Here is a 15,329-nt window from a genome sequence, read left to right on the forward strand (position 1 = left end):
AAATCAAACTAATTTGTAGCTACACCAGGACAATAACAGCATTTCTGCTTATACTCCAGCCAAGTGAGTTTTGAATTTTATCATCTTTTATTATCTTTGCCAATATGATGATTTATTAAATTAGATTTACCTTCTTATAATCTGCATCTCTCCAATTATTAGAAATTTGGAGCATTTTAATGTGGTGATTGATTTGTGATTGTATTGTGCTTCTTATTTTGGGATCTACATGTTAAACAGTTATTTTATTAGACAATGACAAAAATCTTTATATTTGTAACTTTTTATAAGTTATTGATATCAGAAGTTTGATATAAAGATTTTTTCCCAATTTATTTCTTTTCATCTTATTCTTAATGGATTTGTTTTTTGTATGGAAACATTTTTATGTGATTGAAATCAATTTAAGTCATGATTTTCTCTAATTACCTCTTATTAATAATTTATTCCTTCTCTATATTTGTGGAAAATATAACAATACATTTCTTCTAATTTATTGTTTCTTTTAAAATAATTAGATATTTATCCATTTATTACAGTAAAATAATGTACCCAGGTAACATTAGAATACTCCTGGGATTTTCTAGCATTTTGTAAAATTGGCCATATGCATATATGTGTATATGTAAACATGACTACATGCATGGTTTTGTGTAAGAAATCAAGATAAATGAGTTTAATTCACACAAAATCAACCAAATAAATCTGCAATATATATAATAAACTCTAAAGTTTACAGAGCATTTGTTTCCTGTTTTCCTGCTCATATATTTTTGTTTCTGAAGCCCACTTTTCTCCTAAAGATTTAGAATAAATAAATCATATAATGAGAGAATTACTAAGATGAATTATAACTGTGGGCAGTAATAGAATTGGCCTTAATTTTGTTAGTAGGTCTGAAATAGTCTTGCAGATTCTCATTTTAACATGTGTAATCCAATACATGTTGTAATATAAAACATAAAATGTTTCTATATGAGAAAATAATTGATGGTGTCTATATTTTTAATGTTTTAATTGTGGATACATTTAATGAATGACAAAATCATAACAGGGATTATATTTCAGATAAAAAATATTATTAGGATATAATACACAACTTCGTATAATTATTCAGTACAATACAAGCAGCTCTTATACAATTCATGCATTAGAACCTAACCCACTAATTTGCTATTTTTTTATCATGTATTTAAAAGCAAAGATAAGGAAAAGGAAAGAGAGGGCAAAGTGGCTCAAAAAAATATTGAACATAGGAGTAAGGCAGGGAGAAGAGGCAGATTTTTCATTGGATAGGATGGAAGAGAAAACATTTCAGTTCTAGACATGATGTGACCTTCTCTTCTCTGAATTCAGCCCTAGTCTCACTCATTTCACCTTCAAGCCTACTTTGTCCTCAGGGTTCTGTCAACTGTGACAAATTGGTGAGGACAGACTGGCTTCAGTGTTCTAGATATTTTTGCAGGTCCGTTTTTTTGAAGTTCAAGTTATAAGTAGTTAAGCAAGAGGGAATAAGGAAACAGATGGAAAAGACAATTCATTTTTATGACTGACTCCATGTTTTAATAATGGAATGTTCATGATATATGAAGGAAGAATAGGCCTTAGAAATGCTGCAAGCAGCATAGCAATGCAGTCTAGATGGGATCGAGTAACTGGATTTATGTGAGAAGGCTAGGCTTTTTGTCTTCGACACACTGAGTTTCCAGTGACATCAGAGCATCTAGTAGGAAATGTCCTGTGAGGACTGAAATGATTCACAAAAGAATAATATTCACTAGTGGTCAGGCAGAGAGGTGAGAAGAAAGGTGAAATAATGAAGACATGAGTTAGATAGAATGATGAATTGGATGTGAATTAGGAAAATGTTCTTTAATTTCATATACTTGCTTCTTATTCACATAAATCAAAGAAATAGATCTCACTGGGGATTTCAAATTTTTCTTGGATGATGAATAGGTAAATATTGAGATAACTAAAATGGGGGAAGTTTCTATTAAAAAGAGCTTACTCTCAGAATAAGATAATCCAAATCATTCTATCTAATTGAACAATTTTTCATTTGGAACAATGAAAGGAAGATAATGTAATTTCATATTAGGTATTGTGATTAAAATTTGAGATCCTATGTATTTAGTAAAAGAGTAATGCCAATTGATAGGAAATGTATTACACACACATACACACACACACACACAAACACACACACAAACACACACACTAGATATCTTATGTAAATGTTAAAAAATCCCCTAATCTTAGTATAGTTGATTAGATAAATATGTCATTTTTCTCATAATAATGGAGTTTTATTATACCTGTTGTTATCATTTAAAGATATTTAGTCATCTGACATTCGTATTTTATATTAATGGAGATAGTCATCTTAAATCTCTCTAAAACATCTGACACTGATGACTACCACATCTTAATTGTAATTCTCTCTTCCCTTAGGTTTGTTTGCTTCCTACCACATTGATTCTTTTTACTCTTCTTTCTTCTGATCTCGGAATTTGGATTATGTTGAGGAAAGTTCTTTTTAAAGACTTCTGCCTTTTTCTATACTCATTTTGACCCTCAGAGATATCATCTACTCATCTGAATTTTCAGTGAGGTCTCACAGTGGACAGAGTGCCAGATCTGGAGTCAGGAAGACCTGGGTTCAAATTCCACTTCAGGTATTTACTAGCTCTGTGACTAGCAAGTCACTTAACCTCTGTCTGCTGGGCTTTTAGGAAGATAAAATGAGATAATATTTATAAAGCACTTTGAACACCCTAAAGTGTCATATAAATAGAGGTTGTTACTATCTTTATTCACACTTGCTCCCCAAATCTATAATTTCTGACTTTGACCTAAAGTCTAGACCCATGTTTACAAATTTCTTTTGGATATTTCCATATCAGTGTCTGACATATCTAAAAATAAATTCATCATTTCCCTACATCCCCTCCTAAACCTAGTTGACCTCTGAGCTTTCTTCCATTTCCTAATTTTATAGACTACATTGAGATCTACATCTATCACATTCACCCTTTCTGCAGCTAGAAGGCTGGAGATCTTTAGGGCCAACAAGGGAAGTGGACAGGATATGCAATGAAAGTATTTTTAGAGTAGAAAGAAAACCTAGAATTTGTCTTTAATTGAAGAGAAAGTCAAAAAGTCTTGATAATAAACAGAAGGCAAGGACCTGCCCCTTATTCTTTGGTTGAAAACAGGCCAGGGAAATATTCCTTAGTGAAATAATACAGAGCAGTTGAAAGAGGAGAAAGGAGAATTAGATGGGTAGCTCATCTTCTGCTTCTATCCTTTGAGGGAAAAGGAATATGAAATTTGTTGGGGAATTTGCCATGAAGGTTCTACTTCCATCTCCTGCTGAGTGTTTTCCTTCCTAATCTCTATCCTTCAGAGGGAATAAGAGTGGTAAAAGAAGAAATGGTGTATTCGTAATATAGTTTTAAAGGTTATAGTTATTTTGCTGAGCAAATCCTATATCTGTCAGATATATTGAGCAGTCAAACAGAGGACAACAACTGCTACCTTAAGGGTCCATGCTTTGATTATCTTGTGCTTACACTATGACAATAGCATACTAATTGGCCTTTCTACCTCCTGATTTCACATGGCCTAAACTTCCATTGTACCTCAGCCACAAGGATCATCCCATCCTTGATCTTGCTATCACACATAAATATACCACTCCATGTCCAAGAATCCTGAAATCCCCTTATCAAGCCATAATCTATTGGCTTTTTACCTTTTCCCCTACCTTCCCTTACAAGACCCTAACCATGACCTTAAAGACCTCTACCCTACAATTTTCTCCAAGGTTATCTCCCCTCCAAAAGCCACTATCACCTCTTTTCCCCATCTTGACCTTATTGAACTAATTAAACTCTCCATTTTCATCCTCTTTTGAAACATCTGCTCCTATATATGTGATACTGAACAAAGGTATAGAAACTCATGCAACTATTCTGATTGGGTAAACTACAAATTTATGTTACACAACTTCAACCTGGCTCTTAATGCTTCTAGGCACTTCTATGCCTGTCTAAACAACTCATTATCACATTCTCCACAGTGGCATTTCCAGAAGCTTTCATCCCTTCTCAAATTTTCAAATAGCTCACCCTCCTCCATCCTCTCAGGTAAGAACCTTGCTTCATATTTTATAGAAAAAAGCCAGTTGCTTTGATCTTCCTATGATCTTCCTTTGGCTCCTTCTTCCTTATCTCATATCACTCAAATGCTTTCTGCCATTATCAGAGGTAGGTAAAATCCCAAGAGGAAGATGCTCTTATTTTCTCCCTTTTACAAATGAGGAAAGAGAGGTAAGTAGAGAGGTTAGGTCACTTGCTGTAGCAACAATCTACTAGCAGCTGTTGTAGAGGTGTAAGACCCAACAACCAGCACACAGAAAGCTGCTAACACAGGTCATTTGATCTCCTTTACTAGGGAAAGTAACTTTAAGGGTTTAACAATCTCAGTTTAATCAAACATAAATGTCATTCACAGTTCAGGGGGAAAAGATCAGCCCCATGAATTTCAAGGAAAATACAAATAGAAATTACAAACATCAACAGACAGACCTTGTCTGGTTCAAATCACAATTCATAGTTACCAGAGAAACACCAATATCTGAGTTGCAAAGCTGGGGGACAGTTTGTAGCTTGCCCAGAGTCTCAACACTCCTTCCATAGTGTGCCCCAAAAGTCAAATGCCAAGTTCCCTTCAATAATATCCTATTCAGAGCCCTGAGGGCTCTGACCTCACCCCAGCTGGGTGTGTGAAAGTTTCCCATCCCTATTATCACATCATATACAATTCAAATGACTCTGATTGTCTTAATGCTGAGAAACACCCCAAGGCAAAATCCCACTCTATCTGCCCCGCCTCAAACAAAGGCCAGAATCCTTAAAGGCACTTAAGAGAAGAACAGCAAAAAGTCACACCTTAATTACTATTACATTTGCTCAGGGTCATACAGCTAATAAATGTCTGAAGTGAAATTTGAACTCAGGTCCAGCACTCTCTTCACCATGACACCTAGCTGCCAGTGAAAGATACCAGATGAGTACATGATATTTTTCAGGGACAAAATAAGTATAAGAAAGGGCATTCAGGCTTAAAAAAGAAATTTATTCAATATTAAACCAAATTAAAGGATCAGTAGAAAGTAGAGGACCCAAAGTAAAATGAATCAGTGTAGCAGAAAGAAATAGAAGCTGAAGGAGAAGAGAATTACAACTCTTTTTCCCATCTCAGGAAATCAGGTGGTATTATTCCTTATTAAGGTTAATCCCTCTACGTTCTCAAGCAATCCCATTTCTTCACATCTCCTCCAAGATTTTCCCCCCACCCAACCTCACTTTGTCACTCATTTTCAATTTCTTCGTGTCTGCTGGATCATTCCTTACTGCCTACAAATGTGCCCATGTATCCCCAATCCTGAAAAAAAACTGTCACTTTGATGAGGGCACAGTCTCTGGGAACCCCTTGAACCCTTGAACTCTCCTTGAATCTTGCCACTGGACCTGGCCTTGGCCTGCGGCTATAACCATTAAGCCCAAATGCCTACCTTGCCCAGTCCTCTATTGTCCAGCTGTTTCCCACCCTTAATCCTGTTTCCCATCCTTAATTCTGATCAAAATATCTATACCCTAGCTCAGCTACCCCAGCCCTTGATGGGTTGTCATTCCCATATAGCCTTCAGCTATTTCCCCCACCCGGGAGTCTGACTTCATCCTTAAGTCCCTCCCTAGACCCCTCTTCTGGCCACCCCAGACCACCCCTCAATCCCTCCCACAACCTTTGTGTATATAATCTCCATCTTGCCTCCATGAGGTTGGTCAGAACCAATCTAGCTCAGATGGGTCTGGCCCTTTTTCCTTACAGGCGTCGCAAGGGGTGGGATCTCTCGGGGCAGGCTTATTTGGCTAACTCTTAATAAACTTTGTCCTTTCCCTTGGCTGAGAAAGCTTGAGTCGAATTCTTTCGGCAGGACCCGGCGTGTCGGTACTTTGGGGTGTCGAGCACCTCTCACCCCAAACCCTCATCATTTATGGTTCCCTGAACCGGGAAGCACTGCTAATCTCAAGTTCTTCTCCAGCCAAGACTGAAGGTATGTGAGCCTCCCCCTCTCCCAATCCCCCTCCTCGCTCTCCAAACATTTTGGATGTGCTTCTCGGGCCTGACCTCAGCAGGTCCCAGTGGGTTGGTCTAGTGGTCTCAGTGAGTCGGACAGTCACACTGTCCTGGTCAACCTGACGCTCTCTGGTGGTTCTCGGTGGGTCGGACAGCTTGGTCCAGTGGTCTCAGTGAGTCGGACAGTCACACTGTCCTGGTCAACCTGACGCTCTCTGGTGGTTCTCGGTGGGTCGGACAGCTTGGTCCAGTGGTCTCAGTGAGTCGGACAGTCACACTGTCCTGGTCAACCTGACGCTCTCTGGTGGTTCTCGGTGGGTCGGACAGCTTGGTCCAGTGGTCTCAGTGAGTCGGACAGTCACGCTGTCCTGGTCAACCTGACGCTATCAGGTGGTTCTCGGTCCACTCGGACAGCTCGGTCCAGTGGTCTCAGTGAGTCAGACAGACAGGCTGTCGTGGTCAACTCAACCTGACGCTATCAGGTGGTTCTCGGTCCAGTGGTCATGTCGAAGGACATGGACGGATGCCCCATCCGGAAGCATGTGCCAGATCCTTTCAATTGTTTCGGCGCTGGGAATTTGGGAAAGTTTCAGGTACCTTCTGTATATTTTGTTTTCTTGTTTTATTTTGTTTGTCTCCCGACAATTACTCCTAACTTCTCCTTTACTAAGGAGGAAGGAATTTCCAGCCGAAGGGACCCCACGCCCTGCCTCTACTGCAGGCCCTGCAACATCTATCACCATGGGCCCTATCCCCAAGGCAATCCCTACTCAAGTTCCAGCCTCGGGCCCTGCCCCCACGGCAATATCTCCTCCCCTAGCCCCTCTCTCTGAGGTAGCACCCACTTGGGTCTCTGGGGTATCTTCCCCTCTGACCTCTACCCCTCCTCAGGTACTAGCTGATCTCCCTTGCCAGGCAGATGCCCTGGCCTTGCAGTCTAATCTACCTCAGCCCCAAGCTCCAGGTCCCACAGCGCCTTCAAGGCTTTTTCCCCTGAGGGAAATGCCTGCCTCCCCTGCTGGGACAAGGAGATTGCATGTTCCATTCTCCATTTCAGATCTCATCCAAATTAAAGAAAAACTGGGGAGATACTCAGAAGATCCCACTAAGTTTACTGAGGGTTTTAGGGATCTGTCCCTGCAATTTGAACCTTCTTGGTGTGATTTGCATATCCTCTTCTCTACCTGTTGTACCACTGAGGAGAAGAGGAGAATATGGGAACACGCTCAAAAATTTGGGGACAGTTTGGCTAGCAATAACCCCATAAAATATCCCCCAGGAACAGCTGCTGTTCCAACTAGTGACCCAGGATGGCATTATCAAAGGAGTGAGGATAGAGAAAAGAGAGACCATATGGTAATTTGCCTGTTAGAAGGTCTAAGAACTGCATTTCAAAAGCAAATAAATTTTCAAAAAATTAGGGAGATTACTCAGGGAGAAAAAGAAAACCTTATCCTTTTCCAGGCCTGGCTAGTAGAAGCTATTAAGAAGTATACAAATTTGGATCCTGATTCTATTGAAGGGGCATCAATACTTAACATGTATTTCATTAATCAGTCTGCCCCAGATATTAGGAGGAAACTGCAGAAATTGGCAATGGGACCCCAAACACCTCAGGCCCAATTACTGGAGACAGCATTTGGAGTGTTCAATAATAGAGACTTAGTCCAGGCAGAGGAAAAAGCCAGAGACAGAGAACATGCCCAATTCTTGGCGGCTGCCATGGCCAGGAGATTGCCGGAGGGTGCTTCTGGCAACTTTGGCAAAGGGGAAACCTGCTTTCGATGTCACAAGGAGGGTCACTGGTCTAAGGAGTGCCCCTCTAGGGCGCCCCCCTGGAAGAAGCCTCTAGGATCCACGCCTCCAGGACCATGCCCAGCATGTCCCCGAGGCTGGAAAAGTGGTAGAGCCTCCTCCCAGTACCCTGTCCTCCAGTCTTCTCAAGACTCGGAAGGAGGGGAAAGCCTGGGGCTTGGCTGTGCTCCCACTTTCTCCACCTCTCTCGCGGAGCTCTGGGCAAAATCGAGGCAGAAGGTAAGGTTACCCACTTTATCACGGCTATGTTCTCTTGCTTTAACTAGTGGCTTTGGCCCCACATGCCCCTCAACCCATCAGGTCATGGGCATCAAGAATCTGTTGTCTGAACACTCCTTCTCTGGCCCTGCCCCCTTTTGGGGAAGGGACCTGATGGTGAAATTGGGAAGCCAATTTTCTCTAGTTAAACCTCATAACTCCCTTTTCCCTCTGTTTCCCAGACCTCCCCATGTTCCCCCAGAGGCATGGGAGAGGGTTGAGCCAATTGTTTGGGATCAGGGAATTCCTGGGCAAGCTACTTCTGCCACCCCAGCCATAGTTCCCCTCCATTGCCTTCAATTTCCAATTAAGTCCAAGGCTTGGGAGGGGCTGCAACCATTAATTGGCACTCAAGGCCCTGACTCACTCCCTCTAGAGTGGGGCCCCTACCCAGCACAAGCTTTTGGGACTTTAAAAACTAAACTGACCACCACTCCAGCATTAGCTCTACCTAATCTAGAAAAACCTTTCACTCACTCTGCTGAAGGAAGGAGAGGACAGGCTTTGGGAATTCTAATCCAGTCCTTACGATCTAACCCCTGTTTTCCAAAACAATTAGATTCTCTGGCTGCTACAGCCATTCCAATTGAGGAAGCTTCTAAGCCTCTAGCAGACCAGCCCCTAGAAGCTCTGCCTTGCCAGAGCACCCTGGAAGCAGAGGGCCACCAGTGCCTGGCTAACCACAGGCTCACCAAACATCAAACCTTGCTCTTAGATATCCCCGACCTAATTTGGATGTGCTACACACTCCTGAACCCCGAAGCAGAACAAGTGGTTAGGGGAGCTAGGTATGAAATAGTCATCTTTAATTCCCACCAGGGATATTGTCCTTTCTCTGTACTCCTGTACTGTCTGTTTTGTTGTTTGCTTAACTTCCTTGCCAGGTTTGTCTCCTCCAGTCTCCAAGCCATCAACTTCCAGATGACTGTGCACCCCTTGAACTGGACCCATCAAGCCAGCTCTACGCCCCTTGTCAGCAGGAAGCAATTCCAGAAGCTGAGACCTTCGTCCCTGACCCCAAAAGAATTTGGGTCCCATTTGTTTGAGGGGGGAATGATGAGGGCACAGTCTCTGGGAACCCCTTGGACCCTTGAACTCTCCTTGAATCTTGCCACTGGACCTGGCCTTGGCCTGCGGCTATAACCATTAAGCCCAAATGCCTACCTTGCCCAGTCCTCTATTGTCCAGCTGTTTCCCACCCTTAATCCTGTTTCCCATCCTTAATTCTGATCAAAATATCTATACCCTAGCTCAGCTACCCCAGCCCTTGATGGGTTGTCATTCCCATATAGCCTTCAGCTATTTCCCCCACCCGGGAGTCTGACTTCATCCTTAAGTCCCTCCCTAGACCCCTCTTCTGGCCACCCCAGACCACCCCTCAATCCCTCCCACAACCTTTGTGTATATAATCTCCATCTTGCCTCCATGAGGTTGGTCAGAACCAATCTAGCTCAGATGGGTCTGGCCCTTTTTCCTTACAGGCGTCGCAAGGGGTGGGATCTCTCGGGGCAGGCTTATTTGGCTAACTCTTAATAAACTTTGTCCTTTCCCTTGGCTGAGAAAGCTTGAGTCGAATTCTTTCGGCAGGACCCGGCGTGTCGGTACTTTGGGGTGTCGAGCACCTCTCACCCCAAACCCTCATCAACTTCATTTTTCCATCCATGTTAACTATCATATTATAGTTCTTCTATCTTTTTTCGTTAAACTCCTTGAAAAGACTGTCTACAATTAATGCCTCTACCTTCTTTCCTCTAACTCTTTTCTTAAACCCTTAAAATCTATCTTTTGCCTTATTCCACTGAAATTGCTGTCTCTTGGATGCCACATGCATCAGCTTTACTTTTATCCTAAATCTTTAACCCCTGCATAGCCTTTGAAACTATTGATCTCTCTCCACCATGATAATCTTTTCTTTCTAGATTTTCAAGACATCACTTTCTCCTGGTTCTTCTCTTACCTACCTGACCACCCCTTCTGAGCCTCTTTTGCTAAATCCTCATTCAGATCACACCTTCTATCAGTAAGTGTCCCATAGGAATCTATGCAGGGCTCTTTTTTCTTCTCCCTCTATACTAAGCCACTTGATCCCATTAGCATCCATGGTTTTCATTCTCATCTCAATGCTAATGATTCTCAAAACTACCTATCCTGCCTCAACCTCTCTGCTGATGCCAAAATTTCCAACTGCCTTTTGTACATCTAAAATTGGATGTCAAGTAGACATTTAAAACTCAATATGTCCAAACTGAAGGCATTATCTTTCCCTGAAAAGTTTCTCTCTGCTTCCTACCTTCCCTGTTACTATAAAGGGCATCAACATCTCTGAGTCCTTCAGGCTTCCACCCTAGAAGGGATCCTCAACTCCTCACTATCTCTTACCAAATACATCAAATCTGTTGCCAATGCCTATAGACCTTGCCTTGGCAACATCTCTCTAATATGTCCCTTTCTCTCCTCTGGCACTATGACCATTCTGCTGCAAGCCCTTATTGCCTGAATTATTAACCTAGCCTGCTGGTGAATCTGTCTCTCTCAAATCTCTCTCCACTCCAACTCATTCTCCATTCAGCCATTAAAGTGATGTTTTTTTCTAAAGTTACTTTTCTACCATGTCCCTAGAAACTCATTATTGGGATAAATTCAGCATCCTTAAAGATCTCATCAACCTTGGTACTCCACCTCATCATTACCCTGTGGTTCTTTGATTGGAGAATGGAGCCATAAACTCCAAACTTTCAGAGAGAGAGAGAGAGAGAGAGAGCTCAACTCAGTCATCCCTTCATTTCTTACTTGGCTATACAAACTTGGGACTTTTCTGAATAACTTCTCAACCATGCCTCTTGAGCCAGTATCTCCCTACCACTCTGCTTTTCAGATTCATTTTGTGTTTTGTTTGCCCCATTAGATTCTAAACTCTTTAAGGACAAGGACTGTCTTTCTGTTTTTGTATTTGTATTATCAGTGCTTAACACACTGCCCTGTTTCAAGGAGTTTTATTATAATGGGATAGAATATATATAAGTAATTAGGGGCATAGAAGTGATAAACACAGAGTAGAAGGAAGATAATTTGAGAAGGAAAGGCTCTATACCTGGCAAAATATTTGTTGACTATATTGATAATAATAATGAATATGTTCTTCATGTTCTCCAAAAGGTGATCTGAGCAGAAAAAAAAGTGATATTATGAAGAATAGTAGAAGAATAATTGAACAAATGGACAGATTGACTGGGACATTGGAAACATTTAGATATTTTTTTAAATGAAAAGAAGTCTTCAAACACATTGAGATGGTAATTTATGGAAGCATTATGGAAAGGCAACAGCAAGAGTAGACCTGGATGGCAAGACATGTGAGCTTTTTTTTTTTACTTCTTTGAAAAGAGTACAAACAGTAAGGAAAGCATAAATTCAACAATGTACCAAGCATTCTACATATTTGTTTCTTTAGTAAATAGGTTGCAATTTTTAAGTTAGTAGATGAAATAATTACTCCATCACAAAAGTGTAGGCAATAGATCATTTTTCTTTAAGGGGCAATGAACATACATCTAGGACTTCTGATTGAAGATCATTTTTTTCCTACATAATAAGACAGCAGAAGTAAGAATGGCTACTTTGAAAGAATAGAAAATGTTAAACATAAATGGAAACTATTACATCTGCTATGAAATACATTGCATTACATAAGCCCATTAGTCAAAGTTTAATTATAAGCTTTGCATCAAAATATGACAGATCGTAAAATAACACCAGATTAGAAAATAAAGCAAGAGATGAAAAGAATAAATTAGAATAGAACAAAATGAAAGATTATCATAAAAATAGTATAAAATATGCTGAACTAAGCATATTTTTTCAATTTCTTACAAATTAACTTCATAACACAAATTAAATAGCACTTTCTATGTTTTTGTCTTACATCTAAATCTATCAGGAGAAATATTGGAAATGATAATACAGGGTATCTTTAAAAATTTGATACATTTATCTTTAATATGTCAACAACTTGTTAAAATGCTATAGAGATACTTATTTTTCCTATTCTATGTAAAGAACTTGTAAATTTTGTGTAACCTGTTCTTCAGTTTATGGGTTTTCATGGATATTTTCAAAAAGATATTTTGATATAAATGTTTTGAAAGAGGCTGAGAAACTAGTTCCTTGTCAATGAGTAAATTGAGTGTTGTGTTGGTGGTACATTAGCATATTTCTATATTTTCATTGATTCCAGTATCTCATGAATGCTAGTATTTCCCCCAATCCATGAGTGATTATGAGTTGAAAAAGTTATTCTTTAGCTAGGGATAATTCTTCTGGAATTCTTCTTTCTTCCTTAAATCTTGAAACAAGGCACAATTTTTTTAAAAAAATTTTCTTGTTCCATACTATCAACATGGTCCAGGACTTTGAACACAGTTATGCTGTAACCACCCCCCCCACCCCAGAAAAAAAAAATTGTCTTTTATTCTTATGCTTCCTACAGCTTATACAAGTAATACTGTTGATGGAGAGGAATGGCCCTTCTGGACTTTACTTTCTGAGTTATGGTGACTACCCCTGACATCCTTGTATTATGCCTAATTATAGGAAATTACAGTATCATTTCAACAGTCTAATAATTAAAAATATATATCATATCATACAGCATGTAGAAAACTTCACTGCCATAAACAGAGAAATAGCTTTTCCATTTTATTCATGCACACAATCAGTAATAAAATCATAGCTGAATAAAGATGCTGCTTATGCATGTTTTATTCATTGTCACTGCCACTGTTCACAGATAATTTTATAAAGAGATATATGGGCCTTGTGCTGCTACTTGCTCTACATTTAGAAGAATTTTCCATAGAGGGTACATAATAGCTACTGTTCTCTAGGTACTCTGGGCCGTGTGGTGTGGCATCTTATGGATTCAGCAAGTTTTAGTACAAGGCAGAAGAACTAAGAAGAGTCAGGGTAGGAGCAAGTAAGGAGAGCTAGGTGGCACAGTGCAAAGAGCCCTGGGCTTGGAATCAGGAAGACTAATCTTCCTGAGTTCAAATTTGGCCTCAGATACTTACTAGCTGTGTGATCCTCTAAAAGTCAGTATGCCCTCTTTGCCTCAGTTTCTCATCTGTAAAATGAGCTAGAGAAAGAAATGGCAAACTACTTCAGTATCTTTGCCAAGAAAACTCCAAAATGGGGTCACAAAGAGTCAAGAACAAATGAAGCAATGTAACAACAGTGTACCATTAAGGATAATATCTCCAATTTACTTAGTAGTGTCTTAAGAATTCCAAATTATTTTACATACATGATCTCATTTGATTTTCACTATAATCCTGTGAGGTGCAAACTATTATTATCCCCATTTTACATAGGAGCAAACTGGAGCTCAGAGGAGTTATGTGGCTTGACCAGGATCCCATGGCTAATTAATGACTTAGGAACTAGTTGAGTATAGATGTCCCTGACTATAAATCCAATATTCTCTCAACTATAACAAGATGCCTGTCTTAGCAAAGCAAGTAAATAAAAAGAGACCACTCAATTAATAAACCTATATTCCTTCAGAGGGATGAACAACATATATTGGGGCTGATCGAAAGTATGGAGTTGAGGACAACACTATGATTGTACATACTTGTTTCTTCAATAGAATTTAAGCTCCTTGAGGAGACTTTAAAAATATCTTTTTATCTCCAGTGCTTATTTAATTAGAGCATATTAGGCATTTCGTAAATGCTTTTTGATGGATTCATTATCATAAAAGTTCACTGAGATTCACCTTAATTTATTCTATTTTGCTCATCTTCAACCCATGGCAAACTAGTCCTTTTACAACCAGACACTGAAGAACACTTTGACTAAATGTAATAAAAACAAAACAGTGGAGTTAATCAGTCATTATACAAACATTTAAAATGTGCCTACTATGTGTCAAAACTATATTTGGTACATAGACAAAAATTAAGTGTTCCCTGCCATCCTCAAGATTATAATACATTCTACCAGGGAAAATAGCACTTAATAGAAATCTAAAATATATCGATATTAAATACAAGGTTGTAGATGTTTAACAGGGAAAGGTATAATGTGCTATGAATGGAGGTCAAGAATGACCTCATTTACAAAGTGAGTACTAAATTCAGCTTCAGAGAACCCTAAATCACTTGAGAGTTGGAGGAGAGGGGAAAGTTCGATCCAGGCAAGGAGAGCAGTTTGTGGAAAGGTATGGGAAAGGGAGATGTGATGGAATTTGTGAGGAATAGCAAATAAGTCAGTATGACTTTCTGCAAAAGGAAATAATGTGTTATAAACCTGGAAAAGCAGGCTGGAGCCAAATTGTGAAAAGATTTAAATGCTGAAAAGAGGTATTAGCATTCTATCTTGAACGAAGAGCTTTTAGAGTTTTTGGAGAAAGGGAGTGACATGGAGTAAAGTGACATCTCTGCTTTGGGAACATAATTTTGACAGCTATGTGGAGGAAAGATTGGAGAGGAGACAGGATTGAGGAAGGAAGACCAATTAGGACATTGTTTCCTATTTAAATTAGAAAAAGAAACATACCCAAGCAGCATAAAATACAGCAGAATCACTTCTCAAGGTCAAAATTATTTTTCTTCTTTTCTCACTCTAGCAATAAAATACCTGGATTCCCAAAACTCTAGCCTACTCCAGCTGACTTAGTGAAAATTCTCATTCCAATCACAAAGGATAGGATATGGGGAAGGGACAAGACAAGTAGCCACAAGCAGTACCCACAAACCTTGTTTCTCAACTGTTTCTCCAGTGTCACCTATCCCTGAAGACCTTAACCAGATAGCTGACATGTGTTAATTAGGGCAAAATATTCAAAAACATTCCAACTAAGTATGAAAATACTTTGATAAAATAAGATATTGTTGATGAAGCTTTAGATGAACTACAGTGATGTCACACAGGAAGAATGTTCAGACTGGCTAAAGAATCTTGGTTTTACCCCAAAGGTTATCTTGAAAGTATCGATCTCATTTAGAACTGAATTTATTTGAGAGTTCAACAATGAAAGGATAACCCAGGTAAACTTATTGAGGAGTCATTTGAGGGCCTCAGCTTTAAAACAATTATAAATATCCTTTTAA

The sequence above is a fragment of the Trichosurus vulpecula genome, chromosome 1 (genome assembly GCF_011100635.1).
Source record: "Trichosurus vulpecula isolate mTriVul1 chromosome 1, mTriVul1.pri, whole genome shotgun sequence".
Classification (NCBI taxonomy): Eukaryota; Metazoa; Chordata; class Mammalia; order Diprotodontia; family Phalangeridae; genus Trichosurus; species Trichosurus vulpecula.